The sequence below is a fragment of the Macaca fascicularis genome, chromosome 15 (genome assembly GCF_037993035.2).
Source record: "Macaca fascicularis isolate 582-1 chromosome 15, T2T-MFA8v1.1".
NCBI lineage: Eukaryota > Metazoa > Chordata > Mammalia > Primates > Cercopithecidae > Macaca > Macaca fascicularis.
In genome coordinates this window covers 121,726,279-121,747,669 of record NC_088389.1, presented here as the reverse complement: position 1 = coordinate 121,747,669, position 21,391 = coordinate 121,726,279, and positions in this window count along the sequence as shown.

The following is a 21,391-nucleotide window of genomic DNA, read 5'->3' as shown; positions in this document are numbered from 1 at the left end:
ACCAAATTGTCTATCCACCCCGTGGTGCCAAACCCATATACTCTCTTATCCTCAATACCTCCCTCCACAACCCATTATTCTGTTCTGGATCTCAAACATACTTTCTTTACTATTCCTTTGCACCCTTCATCCCAGCCGCTCTTCACTTTCACTTGGACTGACCCTGACACCCATCAGGCTCAGCAAATTACCTGGGCTGTACTGCTGCAAGGCTTCACAGACAGCCCCCATTACTTCAGTCAAGCCCAAATTTCTTCCTCATCTGTTACCTCTCTTGGCATAATTCTCATAAATACACACTTACTCTCCCTGCTGATCGTGTTCGGCTAATCTCCCAAACCCCAATCCCTTCTACAAAACAACAACTGCTTTCCTTCCTAGGCACGGTTAGTGCAGGCAGAATTCTTACACAAGAGCCGGGACCACGTTCTGTAGCCTTTCTGTCCAAACAACTTGACCTTACTGTTTTAGCCTAGCCCTCATGTCTGCACACAGCTGCTTTAATACTGTTAGAGGCCCTAAAAATCACAAACTATGCTCAACTCTCTACAGTTCTCATAACTTCCAAAATCTATTTTCTTCCCCCAACCTTTGCTCAAGACAACGCTTATGCTGAAAAGGTAGCTAAAAAAGCAGCCATCAAAAGGCATCAGATCTCATCGCTCAGGACAATGCTTATGCTGATAAGTTAGCTAAAAAAGCAGCTAGCGTTCCAACTTCTATCACTCATGGCAGTTTTCCTCCTTCACATCGGCCACTCCCACCTACTTCCCTGCTGAAACTTCCACCTATCAATCTCTTCCCACACAAGGCAAATGGTTCTTAGACCAAGGAAAATATCTCCTTCCAGCCCTTCAGGCCCATTCTATTCTGTTGTCATTTCATAACCTCTTCCATGTAGGTTACAAGCCACTAGCCCATCTCTTAGAACCTCTCATTTCCTTTCCATCATGGAAATCTGTCCTCAAGGAGATCACTTCTCAGTGTTCCATCTGCTGTTCTACTGCCCCTCAGGGATTGTTCAGGCCCCCTCCCTTTCCTATACATCAGGCTCGGGGATTTGCCCCTGCCCAGGACTGGCAAATTGACTTTACTCACATGCCTCAAGGCAGAAAACTAAAATATCTCTTAGTCTGGGTAGACACTTTCACTGGATAGGTAGAGGACTTTCCCACAGGGTCTGAGAAGGCCACCGCCGTCATTTCAGACATAATTCCTCAGTTGGGCCCTCCTATCTCTATACAGCCTGATAATGGACCAGCCTTTAATAGTCAAATTACCCAAGCAGTTTCTCAGGCTCTTAGTATTCAGTGAAACCTTTATATCCTTTACCATCCTCAATCTTCAGGAAAGGTAGAACGGACTGATGGTCTTTTAAAAACACCTCACCAAGCTCAGTCACCAACTTAAAAAGGACTAGACAATACTTTTACCACTTTCCCTTCTCAGAATTCAGGCCTGTCCTCGGAATGCTACAGGTTCCAGCCCATTTGAGCTCCTGTGTGGACACTCCTTTTTATTAGGTCCCAGTCTCATTCCAGACACCAGACCAACTTGGACTGCACCCCAAAAAACTTGTCATCCCTACTGTCTTCTGTCTAGCCATACTCCTATTCACCGTTCTCAACTCCTCATAAATGCCCTGCTCGTGTTTACACTGCTGGTTTACACTGTTTCTCCAAGCTATCACAGCTGATAGCTCCTGGTGCTATCCCAAACCGCCACTCTAAATTCCCTCTTAAAGTAAATAAATAATCTTTCCTGGCAAGGCTATGCTAAGCCTCCTTGGGCACTCTCTAATTAGATGTCCTAGGTCCTCCCAATTCTTAGTCCTTCAATACCTGTTTTTTCTCCTTCTCTTACCTTGTGTCTTCCATTTAGTTTTTCAATTCATAAAAACCGCATTCAGGCCATCACCAATCATTCTATGTGACAAATGTTCCTTCTAACAACCCCACAATATTGCCTTTTACCACAAGATCTCCCTTCAGCTTAATCTCTCCCACTCTAGGTTCCCACGCCACCTCTAATCCCGCTTGAAGTAGCCCTGAGAAACATCGCCTGTTCTCTCTCCATACTGCCCCCCCAAAATTTTCGCTGCCCCAACACTTCAACACTATTTTGTTTTATTTTTCTAATTAATACAAGAAGGCAGGAATGTCAGGCCTCTGAGCTCAAGCCAAGCCATCGCATCCCTTGTGACTGGCACATCCGCCTGCCCAGATGGCCTGAAGTAACTGAAGAATCACAAAAGAAGTGAAAATGCCCTGCCCCGCCTTAACTGATGACATTCCACCACAAAAGAAGTGAAAATGGCCAGTCCTTGCCTTAAGCAATGACATTATCTTGTGCCTGGCTCATCCTGGCTCAAAAAGCTCCCCCACTGAGCACCTTGTGACTCCCACCCCTGCCCACCAGAGAACAACCCCCCTTTGACTGGAATTTTCCTTTACCTACCCAAATCCTCTAAAACAGCCCCACACTTTTTTTTTTTTTTTTTTTTTTCTTTTTGAGATGGAGTCTCGCTCTGTCGCCCAGGCTGGAGTGCAGTGGCGCGATCTCGGCTCACTGCAAGCTCCGCTTCCCGGGTTCACGCCATTCTCCTGCCTCAGCCTCCCGAGTTCCTGGGACTACAGGCGCCCACAACCGCGCCCGGCTAATTTTTTGTATTTTTAGTAGAGACGGGGTTTCACCGTGGTCTCGATCTCCTGACCTTGTGATCCGCCCGCCTCGGCCTCCCAAAGTGCTGGGATTACAGGCGTGAGCCACCGCGCCCGGCAAAACAGCCCCACACTTATCTCCCTTTGCTGACTCTCTTTTCGGACTCAGCCCGCCTGCACCCAGGTGATTAAAAAGCTTTATTGCTCACATAAAGCCTGTTTGGTGGTCTCTTCACATGGACGCACATGACACTACCTGCACAGCCTTCTCCTCAGACTACTCAAGGCAGAAGGAGCCAGTGGGTCAGGGGGTGGCTGGGGAGAGAGGTTGTTGGGGAGAAGGGAGTTCAACTCAGACATTAGTTTTCTAACATGTTCTGTGAACAAAGGAACATATAAAACCTCAATCTCTCTACCTTCTCCACCATCATCATCTAATATCTTCCCCGGTTTCTGGATGGAAGAGCGGATATAAAAAGGGCTCTTTGTCAGTGTGCCTTTGCCTAAGGAAAAGGCTCTACGGTATGTCTCATTACTCCCATCCATCCATCCATCCATTCCTTCATTCATTATACATACATTCATTAAGCACTGCATTCGAGCTATAGCATTTGAAATGCAAATATTAATAAAAATCAGTACCTGCATCAAGGATTTTATAGTCTAGTGGAGAAAATAAATACATAAACAAATATTTTCTTTCTTATTTATTTGTTTTTTGTTTTGCGACAGAGTCTCTCTCTGTCACCCAGGCTAGAGTGCAGGGGTATGATTACAGCTCACTGCAACCCTGAACTCCTGGGCTCAAGCAATCCTCCTGCCTCAGCTTCCTGAATAGCTAGGACTACAGCTGCACACCACCATACTCAGCTGATTTTTTATTTAATTTTGTTATTGTTGTTGAGACAGAGTCTCACTACATTGCCCAGGCTGGCCTCAAACTGAGAGAGAAGAGAGGAAGGAACAAGTTAAGCAGAGACTTAGGACACGTCCTTGGAATAACTCTTTTCTAAAAGAGCAGCCTGAAAGATCAAGCTACAAGCACAGATAAGGAAGCAAGGTCCAACATAAAAGAAAGCCTTTTGTGTAGCTAGCAAGATTCACACATACATGGTGGGCTTCACGGAGCACATCCCTTTCCTTTTTTGGGCATAATCAGTTAAGGGAGCTTGCATAGGAAGTTTTGCCTAAAACTTGCCTTTAGCTGCACAGATAAGATACACAGAACCAGGCACGTCCACAATGGAAAATTCCACCCCCTGACACATGGGCAGTAGGGAAGTTAAACAACATGGAGTAACTCAGACTAAGAACCCACATGGGCACTAGAGGGACAGGGTGGAACTGTCAGGAATTCACACCTTATGCAAATGAAACACAGTCCTGACCAGTTTTTTGCACCTTATGCAAATAAGGCATCCTGCCCCACCAGCCTGTTTCTAAAAATTCTTGTATTCAACTGCAAAATGGTACCTCTCTCCACAGCAGAGAGCTTTCTTCTTTCGCTTATTAAACTTTGCCCCAACCTCACCCTTGGTGTCCATGCTCCTTAATTTTCTTGAGACAAAGAACTTCAGGTGATACCTCAAGCAACGAGATCACTTCAGAACTCCTGGCCTCAAGCAATCCTCCTGCCTTGGCCTCCCAAATAAGCAAATACTTTCTAATGACTTTGATAGAACAACATTAAATTAAGAAAAAGTTAAATAACATATTAAGTATCACCAGAAATGGTAACTGGGTAGGTAAATATCCAAGAATTTTTAACATTAAAATCAGTGAAATAGAAAACAGAAGAAATAGAATCAATAAAATCGAAAGCTGGTTCTTTGAGATGATCAAAAAAATTGAGATCTTCTAGAAAGGCTTATCAGAAAAAAAGATAGAAAAAACAAAGGCCCAATATCAAGAAGGATAGAGGTGACATCACTACAAATGCTACAAATATTAAAAGCAAAACAGGAGAATACTATGAATAATATTATGCCAATACATCTGACAATATAAACAAAAATGGACACACTCCTTTAAAAACGTAAACTACCAAAGCTCCCTGAAGAAGATAAATAACCTAAATAGCCCGGAATCTCATAATGAACTTGAATTTTTAGTTAAAATCCTCCCAGCAAAGAAAACTCCAGGATAAAATAACTTCACTGGTGAGTTCTACCAAATATTTAAGAAAATAATGGTACTATTTCTATAAAAACTTCCAGAAAATTAGAACAGTTCCAAATTCTCTTTACAAGGACAGCATTATTGATTCAAAAAAACTAAAAAAGTTTTTTTAAATTACAGATTAAAATTCCACATAAAATATATGTAAAAATTCTAAATAAATCTAAGTCACTGATAGATAAAAAGGACAATATAACATGACAAAGTGGGTTTATCCCATGAATGCAAGGTTGGCTTGCATTTGAAAATCAATGCAATTCACCACATGAACAAATGAAAAGAAAAAAACTATAATCATCTCAAGACAGAGAAAAAAACATTTCACAAAATCATATATACGTTTTGCATCTAAAAACCTTGCAAAAAAACTTGGAATAAAAGTTGCTCAAACTTAAAAAGAGTACCTACAATAAACCTATAGCTAACATCATACCTAGCAGTAAAAGATTAAATATTTTCCCCCAAATTAACAACACAAAGATTTCACTCCACTTCTTTTCAACATTGTACTAGAGGTTCTGAGCAGTGTAATAAGGTGATAAAAGGCATAAAGGACATTCAAATTGGAAAGGAAGAAGTAAAACTGTCTCTATTTGCAAACAGAAAGCTATCTATGAAGAAAATCCAATGAAATCTGCTACACAGATACCAGAACTAATATAATACAATATATTATAATTCGATATAGTAACAATGAACGATGAGAAATTGAACTTTAAAATACCATTTATAATAGCATAAAAAATACTTGGGAATGAATCAGACAAAGATGTGACCTCTAGACTGAAAACTATAAAATATTGCTGAGAGAAAGTACAGAAGAAATAAATAAATAACAGCAATAACAGTGTTAAATGCAAAGATAACAGTACTTACAGCTTGGAAGAATCAATATTATTAAAATGGCAAATCTCTCCTAATTGATCTATAAATTCGATGAGATCACAATAAAAATTCCAGCAAGTTTTTTTTAACAAAAACTGACAAACTGATCCTTAAAAAATGTTAAAATTCAAAAGATTAGAATAACAAGAGAACTTTTAAAAAGAATGATAAATTTGGATAGTAGCACTATCTTATTTTAAGCCTTATTATAAAGGTACAGTGATCAAGATAGTGAGACAGTGTCAAGATAGACACATAAATCAGTATAAGAGAATAAAGAGTCCAGAAATAGAACCACACACATATCTTTTAAGAAAAATGCAAAGGTAATTCAGTAGTTTAAAATACAGTTTTTTCAACAAACAGTGCTGGGACACTTGGAGATCCATATGCAAACAAAATAATACAAAACCCCAAAAAAGTGAATCAAAAAAGAATTTAATGCATTCCTCACACCATATAAAATGTTAATTCAAAATGGATCACAGACCTAAGTGTAAAACCTAAGCTACAAAATACCTAAAAGAAAGTAGAGGAGAAAATCTTGTCATCATGTAATAGGCAAAGATTTTTTAGATATAATGCAAAAAGTAAAATTAGTTCAGAAAAAGTTAATGAATTAGACTTTATCAAAATTCAAACTTTCTTTCCTTTAAAAGCACTGCTAAGAAAATGAAAAGTTAGTCATACACTGAGAAAAAATATTGCAAATCGTCAATATGATAAAGACATCCAGAATGAAAAACTCTAAAAATTTAATAATGAGAAAACAAGCAACCCAATAAAAAACCTGTGTCCACACTTCAGAAAAGATAAGAATGGCTACTAAGAGCATGGGAAAGGTGTTTAAAATATTTATCAAATAAAAACTTCAACAAGATACCATAATATAGCTATTAAAGTAGATAAAATTCAAAAGACTGACCATACCAAGTGCTGGAAAGAATGGGAAAGAACTGGAACTTTCCTGTTCTTCTGATGGGAATAGAAAATGGTATAACTGCTCTGGAAAGCTGTTTGGCAAGTTTCTAAAAATATTAACCATTAACCTACAATGTGACTGATCCAACCATTCGACTCCTATGAAAGAAAAATGTACAGGTACACAAACACATGTAGAAAGTGCTGGAGCAATTTGTAATAGCCAAAAGCAGGGAATGATCCATATGTCCATCAATGGATACATGTATATCCATACAGTGGAATAATACTCATCAATAAAAAGGAATAAACGATCGATATATACAACAAAATGAATGGATCTCAAAATACTTATACTAATGAAAGAAACAAATAGGAAAGTTGTGTGGTTTCCCTTACATGAAATTTTAGACAGTGTGAATTAATCTCCAATGACAGAAAACAAATCAGCAGTTGCCTTGGGATATGGGGCGAGGGTAAGGGGAGACTTTTACGGGTGATGTACATTTTCATTAACCCACTTATGCCAGAGGTTGCAATTTTTTGAAATTTTGCAATCAGACTTTGGCTATGACCTTGAGCAGTAGGATATAAATAACTCCCACATGCTTGGCGTTCCAATAATGGAACATGAAGCATAAATGGGTTAACTTGAATGTGGTGATGGTGTCACAGGTCTATACGTATGTCAAAATGTGCCGGATTGTACCTTTCAAATATGTGAAGTTTATCATGTACCAAATTGTTCAATTATGCATCAATAAACCTTTTGGTTACGTATCGATGTTTTAATATGGCCAAAGAATGCTTGTAAAATAAAACAGCCCTGGGTAGATGAAGGGTTTGGAATAAACTCAAAAAAGGATTGAAAAATTTTTTTTAAGTTAGAGCTTATCAAAAGGACATCAAAGCTGGAACAATTTAGGCCACAAAATACATAATGATGGTATTAAATAGAATCAAATAAATATCATGGAGCCACAAGTGATGTAAATAAATATAAATAAATAAATAAATAAATAAAATGGGGAGAGGGGACAGCATTTCCTTACAGAAGAGCTACAAGTAATAAATGCAGAAGGAAAGAGGGAAATAAAAACTCACCATCAGTCAAACACCACAGCAAAACTTGCCTTAGAAAAATCCATGGATGAGTGCTAAGATTGGTGAGCAAAAGTTTGAAGAAAAGCAGTATATTCACATAGTCTCAAATATCTCCCTCAAGATATTTAGTAATTACAAAAAGATCTGAACAGTGGAGAAACTCAACAAATACCACCTTACCCAAATGATCAAAGGGAACATCACCCTCATATTCATATAACTCATAGTCCTACCACGAACCCCTCATTTCATAAGAAAACATTACATAAACCCAAAATATTGTGCAAAATAAGTGGAGGCAAAGAGCATGCAGGTTGTGTTCACTACGATGTCCCTAGCAATTACTGTTACATTTAACACATAGGAAACATTTGATAAATATTTTTAAATGACGGAATTCATTAGAAAAATGAGTACCAGTTATTGAGAAAAAATCTAAAGTTTCTTATGAGAGGTTTTGTTTTGTTTTGAGACGGAGTCTTAAGTGCAGTGGCACAATCTCAGCTCACTGCAGTCTCCTGGGTTCAAGCGGTTCCTCCTACCTCAGCCTCCCCAGTAGCTGGGATTACAGGCTCACACCACCACAACCTGCTAAATCTTTTATTTTTAGTAGAGACAGGGGTTTCACCATGTTGGCCAGGCTGGGCTCGAACTCCTGACCTCAGGCAGTCCGCCTGCCTCAGCCTCCCAAAGTGCTGGGATTACAGGCATGAGCCACTCGCCCAGCCGAGAGTTTTTTAAAAAGTAAAAATTGACAATCACTTTGGGGTAACTGAATTATGGCCCAATTTCTAAGGAAATGTATGAATTTCATAGGTAATCAAGACCTCGTGGTTTTACTGTAGCATTTTTTTTTCAGAGTCAAAAATTCTGTGTTTTGTAAACACAAAAGGGCAAATAATTGTTGGGATAAAAAGGCTTCCTGAAAGTTGATTTCCATGGAATAGAAATAATTTTTCTATTCCAACTGCCTTGTTTGCTTGTGCCTAGGGAACATAAATCATGGGTAATTTTACTTGTGATATTCTTTTTTTTTTTTTTTTTTGAGACAGAGTCTTACTTTGTCTCCCAGACTGGAGTGCAGTGGTGCCATCTCCGCTTGCTACAACCTCCACCTCCGGGGTTCAAGCGATTCTCCTGCCTCAGCCACCTGAGTAGCTGGGACTACAGGCATGCGCCACCCTTGCCCAGCTAATTTTTGTACTTTTAGTAGAGATGATGTTTCACCCCGTTGGCCAGGCTGGTCTCAAACTCCTGACCTCAAGTGATCCCCCGCCTCAGCCTCCCAAAGTGCTGGGACTACAGGCATGAGCCACTGTGCCTGGCCTTAGTTGTGATGTTCTTTAATTGTATTTCTCAAGCCTTAATCGCTTGAAATTTCTTTTCCATGTCGAAAACTGTTGTTTAATTCCACATGACACACAAAACCAGAAATGAGATACTATAAGCTAAAAAGATAAATCTCAAGTCAGTAAGACTTGCCCTCATTTTGTGGCTCTTTTTAATGTTTTAATTCTATCAGGTTTCATAATTAGATAACATCTACCAATACAAATGCACCCTGTTCCCATGTTTCAATTTCAGGGAAAATTTTAGACTGATCTGTATAAGAAATGATTGCCTTAGTGTAATGTCGGAAATGTCTCTGCTTTAAAATACAGTCTCAAATGATCAAATAGTTTTATTAGTATAACCACAGGAGGAAAATGCTAAATAGCAAGAATTTAAGAAGAATTTTTGAAATATGTTGGGAAAAAAAATCAGGTTTATGTCTCTCCAAAATAACCTTAAAATCTTCAATGTTATTTTAAAAATATTTTTGTTAATAATTCATTACATTTAATAAGACAAAGGCTTATGAGGTAAAACCTATCAAACGTTTGTATTCTGCTTTTATTTATGATGCTATTATGGGCTGAATTGTGTTCCTCCAAAAATTTCTGTGTTGGAATCCTAAATGCCAGTACCTCAGAATGTGACCAGACTTGGGGATAGAGTCTTTTCAGAGGTAACTACATTATAATGAGGTCATTGGTGTGGGCCCTAATCTAACATGACTAGTTTCCTATAAGAAGAGGACACTCAGACACAAACACGTACAGAGGAACAACCATGCCAAGCCACAGGAAGAAGACGACCCTCAACAAGCCAAAGAGAGAAGCCTGAAACAGATCTTTCCCTCACAGCTCTCAGAAAGAACCAACCCTGCTGACACAGCGCTCTCAGATGTGTAACCCTCAGAACTGTGAGAAAGTAAATTTCTGTTGTACAAGCCACCCAGTCTGTGATATTGTGTTATCACAGCCCTAGAAAATTAGTGCAGGTGACAATTCCAGCTGTTGTTCTTACAGCTGTGAACCCAAAAGTCTCTGAGACAGGTCTCAATTAATTTAGAAAGTTCATTTTGCCAATGTTAAGAACACATCTATGTCATAGCCTCAGGAGGTCCTGACAACATGTGCCCAAGGTGGTTGAGGTTTAGCTTGCTTTGCTTTTTTTTTTTTTTTTGAGACAGAGTTTCGTTCTTGTTGCCCAAGCTAGAGTGCAGTGGTGTGATCTCAGCTCACTGCAACCTCTGCCTCCTGGGTTCAAGTGATTCTCCTGCCTCAGCCTCCCGAGTAGCTGGGATTGCAGGTTCACACCACCACACCCAGCTAATTTTTATTTTTTATTTTGTATTTTTAGTAGAAACGGGGTTTCACCATGTTAGCCAGGCTGGTCTCGAACTCCTGATCTCAGGTGATCTGCCCACCTCAGCCTCCCAAAGTGCAGGAATTACAGGCATGAACCACTGCACCTAGCCTAGCTTGCTTTTATACCTTGTAGGAGACATGATACATCATTCAATACCTGTAAGAGGTGTATTGGTTTGATTTGGAAAGGTAGGACAACTAAAAATGGGGGCACCCAGGTTATAGGTATATTTAAAATTTTTCTGATTGGCAATTGGTTGAAAGAGTTAAGTTATTATCAAAAGGTCTTAAATCAATAGAAAGAAAGGTCTGGGCTATGATAACAAGGTGTTGTGGAGATAAAAGTTTTATTATGCAGATGAAGCTTCCTGGTAGTAGGTTTCTGAGAGAATAGATTGTAAATGTTGTTTTGGTGTTTTTATCAGACTTAAGATCTGTGTTGATGTTAATGCTGGTCAGCTTTTCCTGAATTCCAAAAGGGAGGAGGGTGTAGTGAGGTATGCCCAACCAACCCTTCCCATCACAGCCTAAACTAGTTTTCCAGGTTAACTTTGGAATGCCCTTAGCCAAGTGGAGGCTTCCATTCAGATGGTTGATGGGCCTTAGAATTTTATTTTTGGTTTACATAGCTAAAAAATACTTCTTGAACTTGTCAAGAATTGTGAGGGGGTCTAGGATTTTACTCTACTTGCAAGCTAACAATTTAGACTATTACCATTTCTCAGATGCTAGCAGAAGACATGAGATTCCTGGGTCAGAGACAAAGGACTTCCTTACTCATGGCAACAGCAGGTCATGTGCATGGATATCCTGTTTTCCCTGAATCCCTCAGGGCCAATTTAAACAGTCCATGATGAATGCCTATGTGTACAGTGGTTGTGTTACAGGACAAGAACCCACACAGCTTAGATGAATCATCACTAATATGCTAAGTAGAAAGAGTCCTGCTTTTTGTCTGAAGGGAGACATTACTTCATTATCTCTCGGGTGTGTGCTCTCTGCAAATACAATCCTGAGGAGTGGGTCCAGATAAAGAGTGATCAAGATCTTGTATTCTTGGCATACTCAGCAAGATCATGAAGAGATATTGAGGGCCAATTGTGGCTTGCCTTTCCCAGTGAAGCTATTATCTGCCAGGCACGATGCTAGAGGCCCTAGTGGTGGAGACTAACAAGCCAAAATGTGGTATCTTAAGAGTTATGATAAGAATCAAAACACATGGAAGGGTGTAATTCTTTAAAAGGATACGTGATTTTGTATAAGGAAGTCAGAGTATGTTTCCCAGAGGAACTGATGATTTAACTGACACTTATAGATCAATGGAAATTCTGTATATGAAGAGGTAGAGGAGCAGAACTAGAGACAGTTCCAGCAGCATACAAAATTAAAACAAAGGCCAGGCGGTGAAAAGATTGGGTACAATTGGAAACATGCAATACTTAATATATTTGGAATCAGGAGGAAGAAGGGAGAGTGGTAAGAAGACAAAATTAAAGGTAGGAACCAAAGCCAGGTCATGGTGGGCTTTGAAATCATGCTAAGAAAAATGAACGTTTTCTGGGGGATAATGGAGAGCTAGGAAAATGGTTTTAGAGTGAGAAGTGTTGGGATGAAATTTGGTTTTCAGAAAAAATTACCTTGGTTATTTCTGGGGAATAGATTTAATCAGAACAAAGCTGAAGCCAGTTAGGTACCATTAAAGTAGAATAGGAAAAAATTTGGTCACCAGGAAGTTAGAGTCAAGAGATCTTTAGGATTTACAGAATTGAAGGGAGAAATACACAGTTCTACAATAATAATTGAAGACTTCAATACTCCACTTTCAATAATGAACAGAACGTCTAACCATAAGATCTATAAGGGCACAGAGGGCTTGAACAACACTATAAACTAACTAGACCTAACATACATACACAAAACCCTCCACCCAACAATAGAAGGATACACATTCTTCTTAAGTGCACGCAGAATATTCTCCAGGATAAATCATGTGTTAGGCCACAAAGCAAGTATCAATGAATTTTAAAATTGAAATTACACAAAGCATCTTCTCCAACTATAATAGAATGAAGCCAGAAATCAATGCCAGTGAAAACTAGAAAATTCACAAATATGTGGAAATTAAGCAACACATTCTTATATAACCAATGGGTCAAAAAAGAAATCACACAAAAAATTAGATGATTAGAGACTAATGAAAATGAAAACCAAACCAGTATACCAAAACTTATGGGATGCATCAAAGGCAGAGTTCAGAGGGAAATTTGTAGCTGTAAATGCCAACATTAAAAAGAAGAGAGATCTCAAATCAGTAGCCTAACTTCACATCTTGAGGAAATGGGGAAAAGAGCAAATTAAACTCAAAGGTAAGATAAGGAAGAAAAGAATAAAGGTTAGATAGCAGATAAATAAAAAGAGAATACAAGAACAATAAAGTTAATTAACCCAAAAGTTTGTTCTTTGAAATGATCAACAAAATTAACAAAATTTAGTCAGACTAATAAAGAACAAAAAAGAAAAGATACAAATGACTAAAGCCATAAATAAAAGTGAAGACATTACTATTGACTATACAGAAATAAAAAGGATTTTAGGAGAATAGTGTGAACAGTTGTATGCAGAAAATTAAATAATCTAGATGAAATGGACAAACTTCTAGAAACACAAATTACCTAAACTGACTTAAAAATAAATAGAAAATCTCAACAGACCTATAACAAGTGAAGAGATTAATTCAGTAATCAAAAATGTCTCAACAAAGAGAAATCCAGGACCAGATGGCTTCACTGATAAATTCTACCAAACATTCGAAGAACTAACACCAAACCTTGAACTGTTTTTAAAAAATAGAAGAGGAGAGGAAACTTTCTAACTATTCTATAAGGTCAGCATTACCCTGATAGCAAAGTCAGATAAAAACATCACAAGAAAAAAGAAACTTCAGACCAACATCCATTATGAATAGAAATGCAAAAATCCTCAACAAAATGCTAGCAAACTAAATTGAACAGCACATTAAGAGAATTATATTCCACAACCAAGTGGGATTTGTATCAGGAATACAAGAGTGGTTCAACATAAGAAAAGCAATAAATGTAATACATCACATTAACAGAAAGAAGGGGGAAACCCACATAATTACCAAAATGTAATGCAGAAAAGGCATTTGACAATCCAATATCTTTTTTATGATAAAAATAACTCTTGGAAAATTAGGTAGAGGAGGGAACTTTCTCATATGCTAAAGAGCATTTATGAAAAACCCACAGCTAACATCATAGTCTATGGCAAAAAACTAAAATCCTTCATTCTAAGATCAGGAATGAGACAAGGAAATTCGCTTTCACCCTGCCGTTCAACATTGTATTGTTAAGTTTGAGCCAGAGCAATTAGTCAAGAAAAAAAAAAATAATTGGAAAGGAGCAGGTAAAATATATTTATTTGCAAATGGCATTGTCTTACTTGTAGCAAATTCCAAAGAATACACAAGAAAGCTATTAAATTAATTCCACAAAGTTTCAAGGTACAATGTCAATACCAAAAATCAGTTGTGTTTCTATATACCAGCAATGAATAACTAGAAAAGGAAATTAAGAAAGCAATTTCATTTACAATAGCATCTAAGGTAATAACATACCTAGGAATAAATATAACTAAGAAGGTGAAAGACTTGTATGTTGAAAATTGTAAAATATTGCTGAAAAAAATTAGGACCAAAATAAATGGAAAGATATCCCATTAAAAAGAAGACTTAATAGTATCAAGCTGTCAATACTACCCCAAAAGATCTACAAATTGAATGCAATCCCCATCAATATTCTGATGACCTTTTTTTCTAGAAAGGGATAAGCCAATCTTTACTTCATGTGGAATTTCAAGGGACCCTGAATAGCCAAAGGCACATTGAGAAATAGAATGAAGTTAGAAGACTCACACTTCCCAGTTTTAAAACTTAATACCAAGCCTTAGTAATTGGTTTGGAAGTGGTCTGTTCCCACCAAAACTCATGTTGAAATTTGATCCCCAGTGTGGCAATGTTGGGAGGTGAGGCCTAGCGGGAGGTATTTGAGCCATAGGGAGCAGATCCCTCACAAATAGATTAATGTCCTCCATCAGAGGTGAGTTCTTGCTGTCACAGGATTGGATTAGTTCCTGCGAGAGCAGGCTGTTAAAAAAAAGCCTGGCTTCCTTGGTTTCCCTCTATTTATTCCTCTCTAGCCATGTTCTTTTTGCACATACTCCCCTTCTGCTTTCTGTCATGGATGGAAACAGTATGAAGTCCTCATCAATTGTAACTGTTTAATCTTGGTCTTTTCAGCCACCAGAATCATGAGCCAAATACACCTTTTTAAAAAAATTAAGTTACCCAGCCTCGGGTATTCTGTTATAGCCACCCAAAATGAACAAGAAAGTAAGCAAAATAGTGTGGTGCTACCATGAGGATAGACATAAGACCACTAGGATAAAATTGAGAGTTTGAAAAAAAAGACATTTGAAAAGGGTACAAAGTTTATGTAGTGTGGAAAGAATATTCTCTTTAATAGGTGGTTCAAAAGAATAAAGTTGAATCCCTACTTCATATTACATACAAAAGTATACAAAAATTAACTCATTGATCAATGGCCTAATTATGAGAGCTAAACCATAAAACTCTTAGAGGAAAGCATAGACATAATCTTTAACACCTTGGATTTGGCAATACATTTCTAGATATTAAACCAAAAGCATAATTAACAAAAGGAAAAAGTAGGCAAATTTGTGCTTCATCAAAATTTAAAACTTCTGTGCATCAAAGAATACTGTCAACAAAGTAAAAAGGAAACTTACAGGATTGTAAAAAATATTTGCAATCATATAATTCACAAGGGTTCAATATCAAGAATAGATAAAGAATTCTTACAACTCAACAATAAAAAGACAATGCAACTAAAAAGTAGTCAAAGGACTTGAATAAATATTTCTCCAAAGACGATATACTCATGGTCAATAAGGATGCGATAAGATACTCAACATCACTTACCACTGGGAAAATGAAAATTAAAGAGGCACAATGAGATATCACTTCACAGATACTAGGATGGCTATAATTTTAAAAATGGAAAATAACAAATGTTAGCAAGGATATGGAGAAATTGGAACTCTTGTGTGTCATTGGCATGAATATAAAATGGTGCAGCTGCTATGAAAAACAGTTTGCCAGTTCCTCAAGAAGCTAAACATAGGATTACTATATGAACCAGCAATTCCACTACTAGCAATCTCAGTACCCAAAGGAATTGAAAGCAGGGACTCAAACAGATACTTGAACGCCAGTGTTCATCACAGCATTGTTCATAATAGCCCTAAGTCGGAGACAACCTATGTATCCATCAACAGATGAATGAGTAAACAAAATGTCATCCATACATACAAATGGAATATTACTCAGTTTTAAAATGAATGAAATTCTTATATATGCGATACATGGTTAAGACTTGAAAACATCAGGGCCAGGTGCAGTGGCTCACACCTGTAATCCCAGCACTTTGGGAGGCCAAGGCCAGCAGATAACCTGAGGTCAGGAGCTCAAGACCAGCTTGGCCAACATGGTGAAACCCTGTCTCTACTAAAAATACAAAAATTAGCCAGGCATGGTGGTGCGAACCTATAATCCAAGCTACTTGGGAGGCTGAGGCTACTTGAATTCAGGAGGTTGCAGTGAGCCAAGACCATGCCATTGCACTCCAGCCTGGGCAACAAGAGCAAAACTCCATCAAAAGAGAGAAAAAGAAAGAGAGAGAGAGAGAGAGAGAGAGAGAGAGAGAGAAAGGGAGGGAGGGAGGGAGGAAGGAAGAAAGGAAGGAGGGGAGAAAGGGAGGGAAAACATCATACTAAGTAAAACAAACTGGACACAAGAGCACGTATATTGTATGACTCCACTAATATGAAATACCTAAAATTGGCAAATGCATAGAGACAGAAAGTAGATTAGAGATTACTAGAGGCTGAGGGGTGAAGGAAGAAGGAGTTATTGTTTATGGTTACGGAGTTTCCATTTGGAAGGGTGAACATGGTTTTGGAAATAGTGATGATGGTTGTACCATATTGCAAATGTAATTAATGCTATTGAATTGCACTTTTAAAATGGATAAAATTAAGGGTGATGTCAGCAAGATGGTCAACTAGAAGTTTGTAGAACTCCCTGCCTTGTAACACACACCAAATCAAAACAATGAATATACAACTACATTTCAACCAAAATAACTAAAAGGAGAACACTAGAGAAGAGCAAAGGGGAAGCAGAAATCCTGTGAAGCACAGAAACCCAGTATGGCTATGTAGAGAAAGGAAAGAAACAATTTACCTCCACCAACTGGTTCTCCAGTAAGGATCAGCTCTGAACCAGGAGAGACTTCTTTCTGTCTGCGGGGAAAGGTAAGCAAGAGGACTCCTAAAACCCCCATCACCACTGCGGACATCTGCATTCTTCACTACTGCAGACTCCCACAGTCCTCACAGATTCTCATCCTAGTTAAGGGAGCTCCCCAGTGTCTACACACTGCACTACCCCAGAGAAGGAGCTGATGTTGTTTCTTTCCCCTTGTGACCTGAGCTGCTGCTGCTCTACACCGTCTTGGAATTAGGGCCACTGCCAGAATATGTTCTGCTCCAGGGATGAGTAGCCCTTGCACCTCTCCATCCCTGAGTCTTTGCTGCCACTGTACCACGCCCACATGTTAGCATTACCATCTCTAAGCCAAGCTGTTGTTACAACCTACTCCTGAGCTAAGCTACTATGGAGACCCTCCATCCCCACCAATTTCAGTCACTGGGGCACCCTGCCCTCAGGGTCTGAGCTAACACTGTTCCTCACTGCTCTGGGATCTCAAACCTCTGGCACATCAGAACAGTTGCATCTCCCAGTGCCATAGCTGAGGTAGTGCCCTGCTCTCTATGAACCCTAAGCTTCAGCCCAACAGAGCAGTCATGTGCCCCCAGTGCCCAAGCCAATGCAGCACCCCACCCCTCAGAGAACTAGAGCCCCTGGCAATGTGTGTAGCCATACTCTGGAGCTGAGCTGATGTGGCACCTCGTATTCCCGGGAAACTTATCCTTGGCTGAGCTGTTCTACCCCACCTTTCAGGCTGAACAGCTAAAAGGCCCTGCCTCCCTGAAACTGAAGTAGTCTCCCAGAGTCCAAGCTGCTGAGGCATGCCCACTCCATGGGGAGTAGAGTCATCACTGTCTACTCCCTGGTCCTCAGGGCCTAAGCCACAGTTGGACCATTCCTGGGTCTATGCTGCTGCAACAACTGACCTCACAGAGCCTGGGTTACTGCCATGCCTCACATTCTCAGAATCCAGAGTCACTACTGTGTGGTATCTCATCTCTCAGGGCCCAAGTTGTCACTGTTTCCTGTTGGTTCTGGGACCTGAATTGCAGCTGTGCCTTGCTCCCCAGGGCCAAACCCTCAGAGTACCCCTTCTTCCCAGAGCCAAGTCAGTACTATGCCCTGACCACCAGGACCAGAGTCATAGCTACAACCTAGCTCCCTGGGCCTGAGCTGCTAGGATGTGCCTCAGAGCAACAGACCCCAGCTTTATTAAAGAACTAAAGCCACTTGTGCCTCAGAGAGTGAACTGAACCTCAAGTCCCAGATCCTATAGCAGTTTTGCAAGACCCTGAGCCCAGCCCAGGACTCTGGCTCCACAGACACTCAGAGCACCTGGGCCTTGGATCCCAGCACCGTTACCTGTGGGCCATATCAGGCTTGAAACGAAGAGAGATTCCTTCAGCTGAGTGGGGACACTGTGGAGAAGAAAAGTACAGGAGAATCTCTAAAGCTCTTGCCACCAGGAATCCTCATAACATATGCTGCCACCACCACTGCCACAAAATCTTGCAGCCTAGACCACTGAGGCACCCACAGTCATTGCTGATGTTCATCACAGGTAAAGAAGCTACGTGGAGGTAAAGAAGCTACGTGGAGAGAAGCTACGTGGAGAATTACATAACTACACCCACCTGGGACCAGACCAATCACACCCTGCCCAATTGTCTCCCTCAGGCCCACCTGTAGGTGAAAATCTTTCCCTACAAAAGCCACTGTGTAAAGTCTGAGAGGTGACTGCTCCACCAGAAGCACAAACATCAATGTAGGATACAAGAAACACAAAAAAGGAAGGAAATATGATACCATCAAAGGAACACAACAATTCTCAGTAACTGACTCCAAGAAAATGAAAATTTACCAACTGCCTAAAACAGAATTCAAAATAATGATCTAAAGGAAATCCAGGAAGATACAAGAGAATACAGATAGATAATTCATGAAATCAGGAAAACAATTTATGATATGAATGAGAAATTCAACAAAGAGATAGATATCATTTTTTTTAAACCACACATAAATCTTAGAATTAAAGAATTCGATCAATTAAAAAATACCGTCAAGAGCTTCAACAGTAGACTAGATCAAGCAGAAGAAAGATTCTGTGAACTTGAAGACAGTCTGTTTTAAATGAATCAATCAGAGGAAAAAAATGAAAGTGAAAAGAATGAAGAAAGCTTGTTGGACTTATGTAACACCACTAAGCGAACAAATGCTTGCAATATGGAATTTTCAAGAGAAGAGAGAAAGACAGGGACAGAAAGCTTATTTAATGAAATCATTGCTGAAAATTTCCCATGTCTTGAGAAAGATGTGCATGTTTAGATTCATGAAGCTTAAAGTTATCCAAACAGAACCAAAGAGGTCTTCTCTGGGGTACATTATAATCAAGCTGTCAAAAGTAAATGATGGCAGCTGTAGCATGCCTTGAGCCAGAGCTGCTAAGAGGCCAGCTGCAGTGGGGGAGGTGTAGCTGGGGCTGCATGCTCCATGGAGCTGGTGAGGGCTGGCAACAGGTGGGAGCCCCGCCCCCTTCTAAGTTGTTGCGGTAAGAGTCCTGCAGCCACCCAGCCACAGCTACCAACCCAGCCCAGGAAGCCCCTCTGCCCCTGTAGGCTTAGAAGTGCCTGCTCCCACTGCCCACTCCGGGGTGGAGCAAAGGTGTGGTCGAGCCCAGGGCTGTTGTGACATGTTCAGGTGTGCCTGTGCTCGGGGTAGTGCTGACATGTTAGCCCCCTGCCACCTTGGCCCCCTTCAGACTTTGAGCCCTGACCAGCATAAGTGGGAGGCCAAGGAGGTGCTGAGGGCAGCTCAACCATGGGCCTGCAGGTGCCCTTCAGTACAAACAGCATGGGCACCATGGACAACATGATTGGTGGCAGGAAGCATACGCGCTCCTGGGCAGAAAGGGGCTGTTCCCCGGTGAAGCCCCTCCTTCAAATCCCAGATGGCCTGAAGCATGGGGGCCAGGCTATCAGTTCCTGGTGGAGTCTGTGGACTGGAATGAGAACTTATGGTGCTTTTTCTGGGCCTGCCCATGGCTGCCCATGGGCCACTCAGCAGGCACTTCCTCCCTTCTGAACCCATAAAAACCCCAGACACACACAGACCTGAACAGATGTCAGGATGACCTGTCTATGGAAAGGAGCTACCCACTGTGGGTTTCCTCTCCACTGAGAGGTAGACACTCCTGTGCACGGCCTGCCTGCAGAAAGGAGCTACCCACTTCAGGTCTCTCGAGAGCTGTTCTGTCATTCAGTGAAGCTAGTCTTCACCTTGCTCGTCTGCCAGTTGTCCACATACTTCATTCTGGATGTGGGACGAGAACTCGGACCCACTGAATGGCAGGACTGAAAGAGCTGTAACACAAACAGGGCTGAAACATGCCCCTCTGCTTGCCACGTTGTGGAGGACAAGAAGGAGAGAAGAGCTGTGGCCCTTTGGGGAGCTCAGACCTAGGGGCTCCCAGAGCCAGGGCTGTGGCACCCTCTTTGGGGCTCTGTGGTTCCTGGCATCTCCAAGCTTCTGGGCACCACCATATCCTTCTCATCCCGACATGAGCACCCACAGCAGAAGCCACATGTGGTATATCTGGTCCAGCTGCAGCCTTGCAGGGAGCCAGCACCTGTGCCAGCACCTGGAGCTGCCTGTACTGCCATAGCAGCCAGCATGCCTGGCTGTGCACAGTGGCCAGATCCTGCACTTGCTCACCCACACACCCCTAACCACTCCACACCTGGCTCACCCTTGGCAGGTGTAGATTACAGGCTGGTAGCATGAGCTGAGCACAGCCTGCTAGGCCGAGTGGGCAGAACGAGCCCAGCACGCACAAGCAATACTCAGGCAGAGGACACTGCTGGCCACAGATGTTTCTGGCTGGTGAAGCGACACCCCAAGGACATAGAGAATTTAAAAGGCAGCAAGAGAAAAGCATCATGCCATGTATAACAACATTCTCATTAGACTATCAGTGGATTTCTCAGCAAAAACCTTGTAAGCCAAGAGAGAAAGGGGTAATATTTTTAAAGTACTGAAAGAAAAAATCCCAGCTAGCCATAAATACTAAATCTAGCAAAGCTCTCCTTAAGAATGAAGGAGAAATAAAGTCTTTCACGACAATCAAAAGCTGAGGGAACTCATCACCACTATCCTTGCGTTATGACAAATGCTTAAAGGATTTCTTTAAGCAGAAAAAAAAAAAAGACAATAATTACCATCATGAATACCTAGGAAAGTATAAAACTAGTGAAGAGTAGTAGTATAAAACTAACAAGTAGTTTTATGCTTTCACAAGTATGAAGTACAGGCAAACACACAGTCAAATTCAGAATACTCCAACACTGTAATGGTGCTATGTGAATCATTCATATCTCTAGTATGAAGGTTAAAAGTCAAAACAGTCAAAAATAACAAAAGCTACCATAAGTGGTTAAGGAATACAAAATATAAAAATGTGTAAGTTGTGAAATCAAAAACATAAATTGTATGGGATAGGGTAAAAGCCTAGAGTTTTTATATATGACAGAATTTAAGTTGTTGTCAGTTTAAAATAGTCAATTATAACTATAAGAAGTTTTACG